We start from the raw sequence: 16813 nt of genomic DNA, 5'->3' as shown, positions 1-16813 counted from the left end.
CATAAATATTTATCATTTGCATTTATAAGGGGCAGTTTAAAATATTGCTAGAAATTGTATAAGTTAATCAGATCAAAAAGCTTTCTCCTATCACTCAACTTTATTAACTCTTACCACTATGTAGGCCAGACATTCTGGCCCGTATGATTCTAGTAGGCAGCTCCGTGGGCCAAAATGTCTGGCCCGGCGCAGGTATAAGTTTAATCACTGATTTCTCTATCACCCAAGTATATTCTAGCAAAAAATATTTCAGATAAGATAGTTAATCTTAATTAACAAGGTCATACGAATTGCCAGACAGAGTGTCCCAAAATTAGGGAACCAAAACATTTTTTTGAATGGTAGAAAAACGTCGCATTTTTTTATCAGAGTAGTTGATCAGTTATGAGAAAAAATGGTTGCAGTGGAAAGGGTTCAATTAAGTAAACGAAGCAATTGATTATAATTCAAACAATCCCCAGGAAAATTTATTTTGGATTAAACATTTCACTTCAAAAATGTATTTTAGACTCTTTCTATTGATTGTGAACGAATCCAGTAGTTTGGTGCACAAACTGATGAATTGTATTCCAATTGACTCCTTACTAACGTTGTATACAAGAGTTAGAGTGGTATTTTATTATACATACTATTGAAGTCTTTAGTAATTCTTTGTATGATACCGAGCATTCTCATACTTTTGTTGGTAATTTTGTTTATGTGCAATAGAAAACTGACTTTGGTGTCGAAGGCTATACCTAGATCTTCTATTTCTTATACCGATTCGAGGTATAATTTGATAATGGAGAAATTAAAAAATCATTTTCTTATGATAATTTCGATTTATGTTTTACACTGACACTTCTTGGTGGAACTGCAATTTATATAATAAAATAACAACTACCTATATGTATATATTTTTGTCCACGTCCGTAGTGTAGCTACCGTACTGGAGGTCTCGGGTTCGATTCCTAGGGGGGTCAAATAAATATTGTAAAAAGTGATTTTTTCACTCTAATATTTATTCAATATTACCCTGGACTGGTACCTGAAGCGGAGGGCTGATCACCTTTCCTTCATGTGTTAACGATCGAGATAACACTGAGTTTATATGATGTAGTGCTCTATGCACCATTGGGTGCGGATTAGGGTTTGATGATGATGTATATAGTTTTTTCAGCCTAAATTCTATTGGTAGTAACAAACATTTAAGTACAATGTCTTACAGGCTGTTTCTTGTCCCGTATGGTATGTACCGATTCATGAACGTACCAACATACCTCGGTCAGTGCTTATCTGATATTTAATATAGTTCAAATTCCGAGAAGTCCGGAACACCTCGACGGCCTAAACAGTTTAACAAGTTAGCATCAGATATTCGGCGTCCACACGGAGCAAATTGGACGAGGTAAACATATTATTTGTGCCTGTCAAATACGTATTGAAGCATTAATCATCTTGTCCGGGTTAATTCGACAAAACTCAGCGCAACAACGCGGCAGTCGTTTAAGGAGGCGTCAAATCGATGTTAGTACGATAAACATAACGGTGCTCTCAAAAGTTACATTACGCCTAATCCATTTAAGAAGTAACGAGCCGTCGGAATATGCAACTTGCATACAATCGCTCCTAACGGATCTATTGTTCGACTCGGCCCGTGTGTATTGGGACGGGGCAAAAAACCGAAAGTATAAATCAATTATTTTAACACCACACTTTGTGTATGTGATAAAGGCTACGGTACGAAAGTATAAACATGATGATTTGAACATCAATTACAGCAAATAAAATTTTAAGTATAGGGGTTACAATTATAATATATTTTTTATAGAAAAAAAACACTTAATGTCTATTACGGAATACGAATTTCTTAGTAAGGAGATATAAGCTTAACGCCATGAAATTACTTAAATCAGAAATTCACAGTGTGGAAGCTCCCAAGAAAATAAGTATTTATTTTTCTTCACAATGTATATTTGGGAAAAAACTTTTTTTCTAATATCATTAATTTGATGAGATTTTTTAAAAAGTATAAAAAATATTTTTTGTGTGCTGAAATTTTTGTGAACATATGTTGAATTTAACCCTTCAGTAAGCTTTTCGCTAGATTTAATAGATATTTCAACAAAGTAAAAGGAGATATTGAGATGGAAATGTGGAAGTCAGGCAGTAAATTCCATAGGGAAGTTAACGTGTTAACTACGCAGATAAGTATATCTTACAATACAATGACAAATGAAACCTTTTTATGATGATTTGACCATTTTAAAACCGGTTATTGATCAGTATGGTAAAAATTAAATGACTGTTATTTGTGATTTTTTTACCGAAAAGAAGCAAAATTAAAACAATCTACACTACAAAGTGAACGTCTATAGATTTACACTGTAATTCGATCCCAAAATAATATTTGAAACACACACTAAAAAAAAAACATATATTTAATTATCACAAATCCATGTGTGTAAATAATAAAAAACCCAGTAATATATTTTATTTGTATGACATAATCAAACATATGGCGTTTAATTAACAGGCCTTAATTCAATTAAAAAATATACATTGCCACTAATGAACGCCGACAAAACTATAAAATAACGTATAAACGGCAGAGACCATATTCAAATTTATCAAAAGGTATAAATCAGCCGAGCACGTTTTCTCAATAAACCCTTTTATCAATTTAATGTTTTACTAATTCAATAATCTTGCTTTAATTGACTTCCAATTTGTGAGAAAAAGCAGTGGGCCCGTTATCGAATCACTTAAATTGCCGGTACATTTTCTTAATCACTTCTGAGTACCGCAAAAAAGGAAATCTTTTAATCAGCCTTTATATAAGTGGAATAAAATACAACAATGTATGATATTAAAGAAATTATCGTTCATTAAATTTTACGCGACAGGCGCTGTAGCGTAGTAGGGCAGACGCTCGACTGCGAAATTGGCGTCGCGGGTTCGATTCCCGCCAATTGCAAAATAAATTCAAGAAAGATTTTTTTCCATTGTTTTGGGTGTTTATGTTGTATTTTTCACATTTACCTTCCCTATCCTTACTATGCTACCTGCAGACAAGCCTATAAAAGGCTTCGCAGGTTATTCCTTTTTAAAAAAATGAGTGTAAATACTTTGAAGAAAGGTAATATAAAGAAGTAACCTAATATATCAGGATTGGAAAATGGAAGAAAAATAATAAGATTCTAAATAATCTCTATGGAATAAGAACGGTAAAACAAATTAATAACGCTTATGTATTTGGAAGATAGAAGCAGAGTAAGACCGAGGAAAACAGAGTAGACATAATTAAGTATTTCAAATACTTAAAATAATCAGGTCAGAAGTCGGAATAATCGGCGGGTATGTATGAGTAGATTCGTGAATGTGGAAGAGGCGAAAAATATATTTTAATAAGGAGATATTTTTTAGAGTTATTTTTTGACATCTCAAAATCTTTTTCATCAATTTTAAGATGTCAAAAAAATAACCCCTAATTGGAGATAATCCAGATTTGTGAACAAGTATGTGGACCCACTCAAAATGTTGTACACAAATTTGATGAAAAAAAAAATGATTGGTGGTAGGGCTGGGGTACGAATCTTAAGTGGGAATAATATTATTACCCTAAATTTTATCTCTATAACATTTTTCATTGTATGCAACGCCGATATGTTTACGCAAGTTAATGGAAACTTTTATTATGGGGTTTATTTTTAAATCTAGCAATGATTTTGAAAATAGTCATAAATCTCAAAATTATGGTAATTTTTGTTCTACGCAGTTGAATAAATCCCCCATTGCAGAAAATATGCACATGAATTAAATTTTTGATTTACAAAAAATATTCAGTGACCAAAGTTAATCCAATCACCAATATTACATTTAAAAGCAATTATTATTGGCCCATAACGTGGCGAGTTAAGCTTTAAATAATATGGAGATAAGGGTCCATTTAGGAATATCGTACGAAGGAGATAATCAATATGGGAAATGAAAAGGTGAACTTATTAAAGCAACACTTAAAAGATTGCAGAATCAGCTCAAAAGTGATTCATGAGTTTTACGCCATCATTTTTTGCGGAAAATTTAAATTTTAAACACGGTTTTCTGGTTTTATTTGTTTAAATCTATAGCGAAATATTTTAAAACAGTTTTTTTAATGTTATTTTTTGACATCTCATAGAAGATGAAGAAGAATAAAGAAGTCTGGGCATTTACGGGGCTGACGACCGTCATAGGCTGGTTTAAGTAATCACTTTACACACGTGTAAAATTCACCAATTCTACCCATTATTGACAACCACACTACTAACATTCTTGGAAGTTCTATATATATGAACCAATTTAGAAACCTTGTTCTTGAATCACTAAAACTTCACTAGAGACATCTATTGGTGAGATGTAAAGAAGCTTTTTACCAAGCAAAAACTCTTATATTAGTATGTTAGGTCCGAATCCTGGATTATAATCACACACATGAGAAACGCCAGAAAAAAACATTTTCATTTTTATTATTTAAGTTTATAATTTGACCGGATAATTTATTTACATAATTTTGAGTGTGTCCAAATACTTGTTCACAAAATCTGGATTATCTCCTATTACAGGAGTTATTTTCATATTGTTTTTTAGATGTCAAAAAATAATATGAAAATAGCTCCTTTAATTAAAGATAATCCAGATTTAGTGAACAAGTATTTGGACACACTCAAAATGTTGTAAATAGTTTTTTTTTAATTTTTACTTATTTTTTTTTTTTACAAAAATGTTAATAAAATTAGTATATAACCACTCACCGAGATTTTTACGTCTACCGGTTTCGAGACGTACCCGTCTCTTCGTCAGGACAATCACTAACACAGCATGCAAACAATACTATCCTTCACCACCATAGCACCATTTACACACTCAAAACTACACAAAATGTCTAACACATGCGATTTTTGGTCGACCCGAAGACCAACATGCACTATAGTTTTCAATACAGACATGCGTTACGAGCCGAGGTTAAACGTACATTTAGTTTAGTTTTTTTAATGATTGAAATACAATACAAATTACACGGAATTTTAGTTAAACTATTTGTATGAATTATAGTAGTGTTACAGCACTAAACGGTTACGTAATATGAATAATATACGTGATGTATTATTGAATTAAACAAAAAACGTAATTTTTTTTTACACGTGTCAACGGTTCATTAATTTATTCACACGTCGAAAATATCCTGTTCACGTCACCATCAATTTTTAATTACCAGCAGTTAAAAATCCATAAATATTGGGTAATTATTATAATCCGTATGGGTTTGGTTTATCTCACGGAGAGCAAGACCCAAAATTAGGGCGACAACTGTTCGGAAACGAGAGGAATTATTCAAATACTGCTTAATTTGACCCATTAAAATGCCACATCTCTCAATAATTCATACGTAAATTCGACAACGTGGGCCGAATTTATACGCTTTATTTAATCAGTGATTCGATTCGGACAAATTGTTTTTTTTCTTCTCTCTTTTCAATTACTCGGAATTCAATAAACGGCGCAAAATTGATCCAATTAAGAATTGAATGAATTAGGCGGGCTGAAAAATTATATTCAACAGTATTCAATTAGGTGAACATACTCGTGTACCTTGTAATAGCGTCATATGTACCTGGTACTAGTTTGCACAAATTCACATATCACAAATAATGCGATTACATATCGCTCACTCCTTTCAACAACGTCATATATCAAAAATCGTCAATTTTCAGCTGTGCATGTTTTCGGAATGCCCAGATAATGTACTATATCCCAGCAAAAGTGGCATATTTTAAACTTCATACTTACCCGCTACAGAACAGAAAGTGTCGTATTTGCATTTTGAAGAAAAGGTGTTGTTTAATCATTTTTTAAATATACTAAATATTTTTCAAATGGAGAAAAAAAAAGGTTTTTATAAAAGGATCTTTTTAGGTTTTACCTAAAAAGATCTGTTGTGCAGTCAAAAGTGGCTTGATATTTATTTTTAATACATTTTATTATATTTTTAAGCTTTTAAAACGATCTCCTGAAAAATAAAGTTTTTTTTTATATATGACGTTGTTTAAAGGAGTGAGCGATATGTAGTGTCACAACTCAAAATTCATGATTTTTTTACGATATGAGTCGTACACGAGTCCAAGTGAAGGATTATAACTTTAAAAAAGATTTTTTTTCGTGTTATTTTTTGACATCTCAACATAGATGAAGAAGAATAGGAAGTCTAGGCATTTACGGCATACAGCATATGCTCGTGATTTCATACACTTGTGACCGGTAAAAACATGTTTTAAAAACGGCTTAAATGACTACGATGGCAGCGCCATCTGTTGAACGTAAGAGCAGCTCAAGCAATACTTTTGAGACCAGCTGTCACTAAGCATTATTAACGCTTTCAATTGTACTGTTGTTCTGGATATTTTTTTTAAATATTTTTATTACAGCTAGCATTACAATAGACAGATAGAATAAAGTCTTGCCACCATGAATCAAACAAAGTTACACTACACAAACAAATTTTTGAAAAAATCACGAATTTCTCGTTGTGACAGTCTAGTCGCAAATGAGCGATATAACAGCGCCTACACGCGTACCTAATTGGACAAACATTTAAATCTTGCTAGCAAAATGACATCGTTAAAATGATATAGTTACCTAAATTACAAATTACGAGTACCTACAAATTAATAAATACATATGTAAAAGATTCCACACGTACCTAGATTTATATTTGATACGTAGGAGGTGAACATATGTAGGGATATCATTCTGTAGAGATTAAATTTTTGACTGCCTCCGTAGAGTTGATGAATCAGTTATGTCTCCACTACATTTAAACAAAATATATACTCGTATATTATTATTTGAAGTTTGTTTTTGCCATACTTTTTTAACATTTTGGCAAGATTTTTTCAGTCAAAGAATATTTATTGTACAAGTATTTTTAAATGTTTTGTACTGACTTTTCTTGGTGGTACTGCATTTCAAAAAAAACAAGTATATTAAAGTTTGTATTGGTCATACTTTTTTTAACAGTTTGCTAAGACTTTTTACAGCATAAAATTTTTATTACACAATTTTTATTTTACAATTTTTTTTATGGTTTGTACTGACATTTGATGATGGAACTGCATTTTACAAAATTAAACAACAATACAGTTTTGACCACTTTTATTTTACTTGACTAGTGACTGGGTTTTGTCGAAACCGATATCATCAGACTGGTTGGGGGTTGAAACTCATGATTTTACACAAATTTTCCGATAAAATGAATTTGAGTAGTGTACTGATTAGTAACCGAATCAGACATCTGAATGACCAGTATGATGATGTCAGTAATGACGAAACCGAGTCACTGGTCAAATAAAATAAAAGTGAAAAAAAACTAAATCTATTATATTTATTGTAAGCACGACTAGTTTCGACAACTACAAATGTTCTCATCAACAAATAAATATACAAAATTTGAATGTTTTCGCGTCGCTATGAGGCGCCCTTATTGCTCAAAACTAGTCGTGTTTACATTGATAAACTCAAAAGAGGTATTAAACAAGTTTTTTTCTTTTATTGAAAAATCATGAAATTGCACACAATCAATGCCGAATCGATAGATGTTTTATTTCTTTAATTTAAAGATAAATCTTTGTGTTTTTATTATTTCCAAAAATACTTCAATTTCTGTGAGTTTAAGCTACTCATTATTAAAAATGGGTATCAAATTGTGGTGGTAGAGTGAGTTCGACCCAGAAACTCTGACTCAATAGTTCGCGACACTTTTATATATCCACGGGACCACAAACCGACACTATTATTAATTATGTAAAATGAGCATTAAAAGAGATATTTCCCAATATAGATACCCTATTGTTTAACTAACTTTAGATAAAGATACACAAGTAGTAGTAGAGTTCAGACTGCCTGGTTTAAAAAATAAAAATAAAGAATGCACATTTTCGTGGGCGGAGAAAAATTGATACATGCTAATGTGCTATTATTTCAGAATAGTTTAAAAAACGAATCTCTACTGACGGGGGCAGGAGCACCCGAATTTGACAGTAGCATTTGTTATAACGACAACAATCGAAAGATGCCCTCAATGAATCAAAAAATGTAAGTAGCATTCACGCAACTTTCTCATAGCACAAACATTATACACTTATCCATAAGTAACAATATTTTTTTTGGAAAAATAATTATTCTTCAAACCCTTATCCACACCCCAGTGGTGCATAGGGTACTTCATATAAACGCAGTGTTATCTTGATCATTAGCACATGAAGGAAAGGTCATGAAGGAGATCAGCCCTCCGCTTCAGGTACCAGTCCAGGGTGATTTTGAATAAATATTAGAGAGAAAAAATAATACAGGCGTTTATTGAGTTAGTTAGTTATTAAGCTAGTTAGTAAGTCAGTAAGTAAATGTTCTAGTAAATGTCAATTCAATCATGTATTTTTTACTTTAATTGTAATTAAATGGAAACGTTCGTAAAAAATGCTTTTATTTTGACTAGCAGTAAAAAAATTCAGTAATTGATTCGGCTGTCACTTTGTGGTTATATCTTTTCACATGTAATTTAAAATTTACTTGATAAATACAACTATTTCTTCACATCTTTTGTGACATTTGTTTCGATGCATTCCGCATAATTTTCAAACGTTGTTTGAAAATGATGCGGGAAGCTTTGAAAAATATTTAAGAATAGATTTTAAGAAGCGATTGTATTAACTAAGTAAAATAAATGTATTTTTTTATATATTTAAAACGTCTAAAGTTAATGGACAATCAATAAATATTATAAATATAATTACAATGGAATTCTATCTATATGGATAAAAATGTTTGATAAAAAAAGTAGCCGAATTTCATTTTAATATTTTTGGTAATGATTGAGATAAGTAAAACGTAAAAGTTAACATTTATATCATCTTTGATTTAATATCGTAAACGATATAAGGTATGTAGATTTTTAACGAGAGTAGAGTCGAAAGTTGATCCGATGCTAATTATTGTTATGGCATTCGAAAATACACTGTACGAAAAAGCAAAAATATGGCCAGGCCACCTTGTAAGGAGCGGCCATCATATCGACTGTCACGTTAGTCGAAGGTTTTACTCCACAATCTCAAATCTAAATTGGTGCCTCAAATTATAATGAGCATACTTTGTAATATTGATTTCATTCCCAGACGACACGAAACGGTTATCCTATGATCTCCACCAATGGGAGGCTGCGAGGACCATATTGTACTCTCGGCTTGGGTCCTGACGAACCCCATATTCGGCCGACGAATGTGTATAATGTATCCGATTGATGCCGTCAATATTTAATGATTTTGACGCGTCCCATACTAGTGGTAGAAACCTAGGTAATAATATATTGATGGCATGAAAAAAGTAACTGAAAATAGCCTTTTTATCTTCTACGGATTTATTAACACTCTTAAAGGTTAAAATTTAAAAAAAAAATTGTGAAGGACATTGGTAACATAAACCAAAGTAGGACACAAAATGCCGAACCCTCTTCTAGTGGAACGGAAGGTCTGCTGATGACAGTCAACAGTCCGCCTTCTCCTGAGGAGTGCAACGTGGTTTCCTCCCAGCAATGAGCAAATGCAGAGAAGTTCCTATTTGACCCACACTAGATGATCCCTCCTGTTCCCAACACAGATTCAAATAAAACATATTTAATTAGCTAGAAGAAACAAAAATCCACTAAATGATCTATAAACCTTGTACATAATAAGCAAGGTAAATAATAAATGCAATTCCCATCTAAAAAAAAAAAAAAGGTTAAAATTTTAAATAACTCAAAAATAGTGTATAAAAGGGTACAAGGTACGGTACACTAATGACCAAATAGGTTAAAAAAATCTTTCGTTCATCAATTCGGCAGTTACTTTGTGGTAAGTATCTTTACATTTTTACTTCGATCGATTGATGACTGAATATAATATTTTCCCTCATTTGCCATTATTTTTCGCACGGAATCAACAAAATTTTATTTTTTAATTTAGGTTTTCTTGGTAAATACCACTATGTGACACGTGTTTCGATGAATTTCACATAATTTTCAAATGTCATATAACGGTGTTTGAAAATGATGGAGAATGCATCTCACCACGTTTTACAACAGATTTTATGAAAAAGTGGTATTTACCAAATAATTAAATTAAAAAATAAAATTTTGTTGACCCCGGCGAAAAATAATGGCAAGTGAGGGAAAATATTATACTCAGCCATCAATCGATGTTATTTAAGCTGAATAAATTACAAAATAGAGAATGAACTAATGCTCATTATATTTTAACTTAAAAGAACAGCAAAAATCTGTATTTTTGGGTTGATCTCTGCAATTATCTTCCCTTATACAGAGAATTGCAATGTAATTGTTTGTTATATTCATTTTTTTTATCAGACAACACTCCGTTGTATAGGCGCACGTTTTCCTTCAGCAGAGTTCGCTGAATGTGTTAGTAATGCCACTGGGTAACATTTTTGATTTAATATTCCCGAGGGACGATCAGCGCCAATTTATTTCGCCCATAAATTCTTACATCTTCCGACGACCAAGTATTTAGGGCAAAAAGCAATCGTTAGTTTGTTCTAACAAGTACTGACGCATTTCGAGGAATAAATTTCGATACAATGAATTTACGGGTAAATAAGAGAAGTATTTGTTAAGGGCCAAAATGATATTTTCGTTGTTCGGAATATTAATGATATTTACAATTATGGAATCGAAGACATTGATTTTTACATTTAAACAATGCAGAATGAGACAAAGGTATAGCTCCCAGACTACTCAGCAAAGAATTTCAAATCAGTTTTGGAATGATAATAAAAATTAAGTATTTGTTTAATAAAAAAAATATCTAATTGTTATTTAAAAAACCTCTACTACTCAAATTCTTGAAATTTCGATTTATTTACAACATTTTCAGAGTATCCAAATACTTGTCCACAAATCTGGATTATCTAAAATTTGGAGTTATTTTTAAGTTTATTTTTTTACATCTACCATTGATAAATATCTCTCGCATACTGTGTTACAAGCTTGATCAATATATCTAGAAGTTTCAAAAGTAGTGTGGTTTTCAATCATGGGTAGAATTGATGAACTTTACAGTGTGTAAAATGATCACTTAAAACAGCCTATGAAGAGCGTAAGCCCTGTAAACCCCTAGACTTTGAGATGTCAAAAAATAATACATATTAATCAGCAAATATATTATTTTTATTTTATGTATTAATTTTTTTATTCAAACACAATTTTTTGAGTCTACTAAGTTGTATTTTATTAACAAAAATACATATTTGACATTCGTTTAAAAATGCCATAACAAGGTGAAACAATTGTCACAATATTATTTTTTTAAGTGTTTTTGTTAGTAAAATACAACTTAGAAGACTCGAAAAATGGAGTTCTACAAATTAAACGCAAAATCAATAAATATTATTATCTTATCTCGTATCAAAAAACATAATAATTAAGACACAATAAATGATAAATAAAAACAAAAATAGTGTTAAGCGCTATTGAAGACGGAATGATAATTGTTTGTCTAATTTATATTCATCGAGGCTTGAAATAGCTTTACGACGCTGGGGATAAATAATACGAAGTTGATATGTGAGAGTCGGTTTATGCAGCACGGAGGATTCCAGGGGCACTTTAGAAATCTGTCCCGTCAAAGATGATCAGCGAGATAGCCCTACATGGGCAGGTCCAGTACCAATACAGGCTCGCCTGAGGAGACGAGGGATGCAATACGCAGCGGTCGCCAACCTGTCTCTTACGGTGTGCTGATATAAGTACCTACTTATTTCCGGAAATAAGGTTCCGGGAAATGATGTGAACTTTTGACTGTTTACAGTTTGATCTGTTTCCAAATAAATATTTTGGTTTCCGTCCTTTAAAAGGTAACATGTAGGATAAAGGAAGCCATTTCACAATCAATTTATTTATATAAATTAATATTGACAAAGCTGATCCACAGACAAGCCTGTAAAAGTAGAGGCACTATAGGTAATTCGTTTTTTATTTAGTCAGTAAAATAAGAAAAAATATTGTAAGGCATAATAATTGGTTACCGATAGCCCGCTACTTTATTTTCTTTAAACCCGTTATTAATTTTTTTTATTAAAACAGTATTTTTGTACTCATAAAATAAAATTTTATTCGAAATAAATACAAGTAGGTATATGATTTTAAAAAGTAAGGAGTTTAAAAAAAAAATATTTTCAATAAACATCCTTATAAAAAATGGTATGTTTGGTAAGTAGACAATATAATTATTTAAAAAATATATATTCCTTTCAAAATAATAATTATTAATGAAAAAACACGGACACTTTTTGATTTCCATGATTAAATTAAAATAATATTGATATACCAAATTTACCATCACGCCGTTTCCAAGCAGGGGTAGGGAGAGAAGATAGAACGCCACACTCTTCTGTCCAGATATACACAACATCCATACATCTAGTCATACATGCTCTTCCTCCGATTGCGTAGACTTTTGATACTAGATATTAGGTTCTGATTGATATGATCGAGCCAGTATCTGTTTCGGCCGTCCTCGTTCTGTCCTCCCACTCACATTCGCCACACATATTATCCTAGTTAAATTTAGTGACGCTTACTTGGTAACCTAGCGATACTCGCGTCATAGGTTTGCCATCACTGGGCTAGTAAAAATAAAGCAGTAAACGTCGCGCGTCGCCAGGATAGGAGAATGTCGTCCGACATAATTTGCACCAATCAATCGATATGATAATATGTGCCTACCATTCTACGTACATAGGTATAAGCCTAACATAAAAAACTAACATCTAAAAAAAGAAAAGAAAACAAGCACTATTTATGTATTATTTTTAAATAAAAACAAAGATTTTTTGAGTCAACTAAGTTATATTTTATTAAAAAAACACAAAAAATAATATTGTGACAATTTTTTCAGTATATAGCTACATAAGGACCGTTAGTCCATTTGATCTTCACATTCGTTTGAAAATGCCATAACTAGGGAAAACAATTATCACAATATTATTTTTTTATGTGTTTTTGTTAGTAAAATACAACTTAGTAGACTCAAAAAATCTGTTTGATTTAAAATTAATACGTAAATTAAAATGGAGTTCTACAAATTAAACGCCAAATCAATAAGTACTTTTTAATATTATCCACTTTTATTTTATTTCACCAGTCATTTATGGCATACAAATAAAATAAAACAGAACTATCATAAAAAGTTGATGTTTTATTACTGAAAATGCAGCTCAACTACATAAAAAAGTGGGTACAAAACTTAACTAACTAACTAACTAACCATCACGCCGCTTCCCCGCAGGGGTAGGCAGAGAGAATCGAACGCCACACCACTCTGTCTTTGCAAACATTCTTTGCCTCTTCTACATTCATGCATCTCCTCATACATACCCGACGATTATTACGACTCCTGACCCGGCCGCTTTCAAGTATTTGACATACCTGATTGTGCCAAGTTTTCCTCGGTCGTCCTCTGCTTCTTTTTCCAACTACATTCGCTCCATAAATTTGTTTAACCGTTCTTTCTTCGCTCATACGCTCCACATGTCCAAACCATCTCAACACACTTTTCTTAATTTTATCGATAATGCTTATCTCAGCTTTACATTCTTTCCTTATTTCATCATTCGAACATCTATCAAACATCGTTTTGCCACACATTCGTCTGAGGGATCGCATTTCGACTGCATTCAGTCTGCTTTCATCCTTCTTTTGCCAACTCCATGCTTCGCTTCCATACATAAGGGTTGGAACCAGAACTCCATTGTGTACTGCCAGTTTAGCTTCCGCTGATAGATTTTTATTTGCTAAAACTGATTTTAGTGCACCATTCACTCTGTTCCCAGCATTCACTCTCCTTTCTATGTCTTTATCAATCTTTCCATCCCTAGAAAACATACTACCCAAATATATGAAATCATCTACCTGTTCCAAAATCTCCCCATTTACCAATATTTCACACTCAGATCTACATTCATCTCTTTCAAAAACCATGATTTTGGATTTGCTAACATTCATCAATAAATCACTTTCCTTGCACACATTATACACTTTTGTCACCAACGTTTGCAGGTCTTCTTTGCTATCGGCAAGAAGAACAGCGTCGTCAGCATATAAAAGGCAACAAACGGTCAAATTATTCATTCTTGCTCCAATATTCAAACCTTTCAGCTCTTTCATGCAGTTATCCATGTATAGATTAAACAGCCAAGGCGACATTACACATCCCTGTTTTACACCTTTAGAGATGTCAAACCAGGATGAAAAAGAGCCATTTACCCTAATGCATGCAGTGCTATCCTCGTACAAGGATGCAATGCCCTGGATGAGTTTACTGCTTACTCCATACTCAGATAACACCTTCCATAACTTCATTCTATCAACGCGGTCATACGCTTTTTGCAAATCCACAAATGCGCAGAAAAGCTTTTGGTTCTTTCCCAAAAACTTTTCTGTTATATCGCGCAAGGCACAAATTTGATCCGTACATCCTCTCCCATTCATAAAGCCACTCTGAACATCCCACACTTTATCCTTAGTTATGGTTCTTACCCTTTCTATGAGGATTCGTCCATACATTTTACCAACAGCACTCAATAGACTGATTGCTCTATAGTTTCCACATTCCACCCTAGATCCTTTCCCCTTGTAAAGAGGCATTATAACTGCCCTTCTCCAATCGACGGGAGTATAATTCTCCTCTAGACACCGGTTAAAGAGCCTATGTAACCATGTGAGAACTATTTTGCCACCATTCTTGATGTATTCTGCAGCAAAATTATCGAATCCTACAGCTTTTCCATTTTTTAGGGACTTTGAGGCATTCACAATTTCTTCCATACCTATCTCTCCTGAATCATCATCCACACATATTCTAGGAAGTGTATTTACGACACACATGCTGTTATTATTAATTGCATGCGTTTCATACACCTCCTCGAAATACTCTTTCCATCTCTCTTTTATATCTTTTTCATTCGTCACCATTTTTCCGTCTTTCGCTGCAATCGATTTCATACATCCATTCACGTTTAGATTTCGGGAGTTTTTGACTTCTTTCCAGAATATTTTTATATTTTCTTGGAAATTTTTTGTCATTTTTACTCCTTCTTCCTTTTTCAACATACGTTTTCGTTCACTCACCGCATGCTTAACTTTCATTTTACATTCCTTGTACACTTCTTTAACCGATTCATACTCTTAAACCGTCTATTTAAATTCTTAAAACTTAAACCGTCTATTTAAATTTTACTTCAAGAGAAAATATCTGTATTTATTACGAAAATTTATTTCATTTACTTGCCGCACCCGGCTAAACGTAGCTGCAGCACAGTCAAGTAATATAAAAAAAAAATAAAGAAAAAATAAATCACACATTTATATTATAATACGTGTCACATTAAAATACTTGTTCAACAATTAAAATATTACAAATCTATGAAACAACAATGTAACCGAATAAACTAAAAACAACAAGTGACAGCAGCTGCCAAGAAGCTCGCTGTCCACTAATTCAGAGACTTACTACGATTTAATTATATGATTCTGGCTTAATTAAATAGAAAAGTAATAAACTAATATACTAAAAATATTGAGTATAAGACTTCATCTCCTTGGCACCTAGCGACGTCACCCGAGTAGTACGGCAAACCATGCATGCTGCCTCTAGGGCGGCATTTCAGTTCTTAGGCTTGTATATTCTTCAAACCCTTATCCCCACCCAATGGTGCGTAGGGTACTGCATTATATAAACGCAAAGTTATCTTAATCGTTAACACATGAAAGAAAGATGATCAGCCCACTGCTTCATGTACCAGTCCAGGGTAATATTGAATAAATATTAAGAGTGAAAAATAACTGATATTCATTTGACCTTCCCCCTGGGAATCGAACCCGATACCTCTAGCTCGGTAGCCAAGCGTGCTGCGCGAGCAAGCGAGCACACATACAGTATATATTACTTTTTTTATATCAATAGCTAAGCGACCCTTCATTATTTAGTTTTTATACTATATATACGACTATATCTCAAAGGCGCTTACAAAAATATGGATTATGTGTGTGTGTGTGTGTGTGTGTGTGTGTGTGTGTGTGTGTGTGTGTGTGTGAGAGAGAGTGTGTGTGTGTGTGTGTGTGTGGGTGTGTGTGTGCGTGTGTGTTAAGAAGAAAAAAGTTTGTATACTATATATACGACTATATCTCAAAGGCGCTTACAAAAACATGGATTATGTGTGTGTGTGAAAGAGAGAGAGAGAGAGTGTGTGTGTGTGTGTGTGTGTGTGTGTGTGTGTGTGTGTGTGTGTGTGTGTGTGTGTGTGTGTGTGAGAGAGAGAGTGTGTGTGTGTGTGTGTGTGTGTGTGTGTGTGTGTGTGTGTGTGTGTGTGTGTGTGTGTGTGTGTGTGTGTGTGTGTGTGTGTGTGAGAGAGAGTGTGTGTGTGTGTGTGTGTGTGTGTGTGTGGGTGTGTGTGTGCGTGTGTGTTAAGAAGAAAAAAGTTTGTATACTATATATACGACTATATCTCAAAGGCGCTTACAAAAACATGGATTATGTGTGTGTGTGAAAGAGAGAGAGAGAGAGAGTGTGTGTGTGTGTGTGTGTGTGTGTGTGTGTGTGTGTGTGTGTGTGTGTGTGTGTGTGTGTGTGTGTGTGTGTGTGTGTGTGTGTGCGTGCGTGTGTGTTAAGAAGAAAAAAAACATGTTTATAGCATAAAAACCATTGTTGGTTATTAAAAAAAAACTGTCATTTAGGGGATAAAAGTAAGC

Source organism: Brachycentrus maculatus, unplaced genomic scaffold (genome assembly GCF_059751285.1).
Source record: "Brachycentrus maculatus isolate JH-2025_06_01 unplaced genomic scaffold, ASM5975128v1 h1tg000226l, whole genome shotgun sequence".
Lineage (NCBI taxonomy): Eukaryota > Metazoa > Arthropoda > Insecta > Trichoptera > Brachycentridae > Brachycentrus > Brachycentrus maculatus.
Note: the sequence above shows the minus strand (reverse complement) of the source record.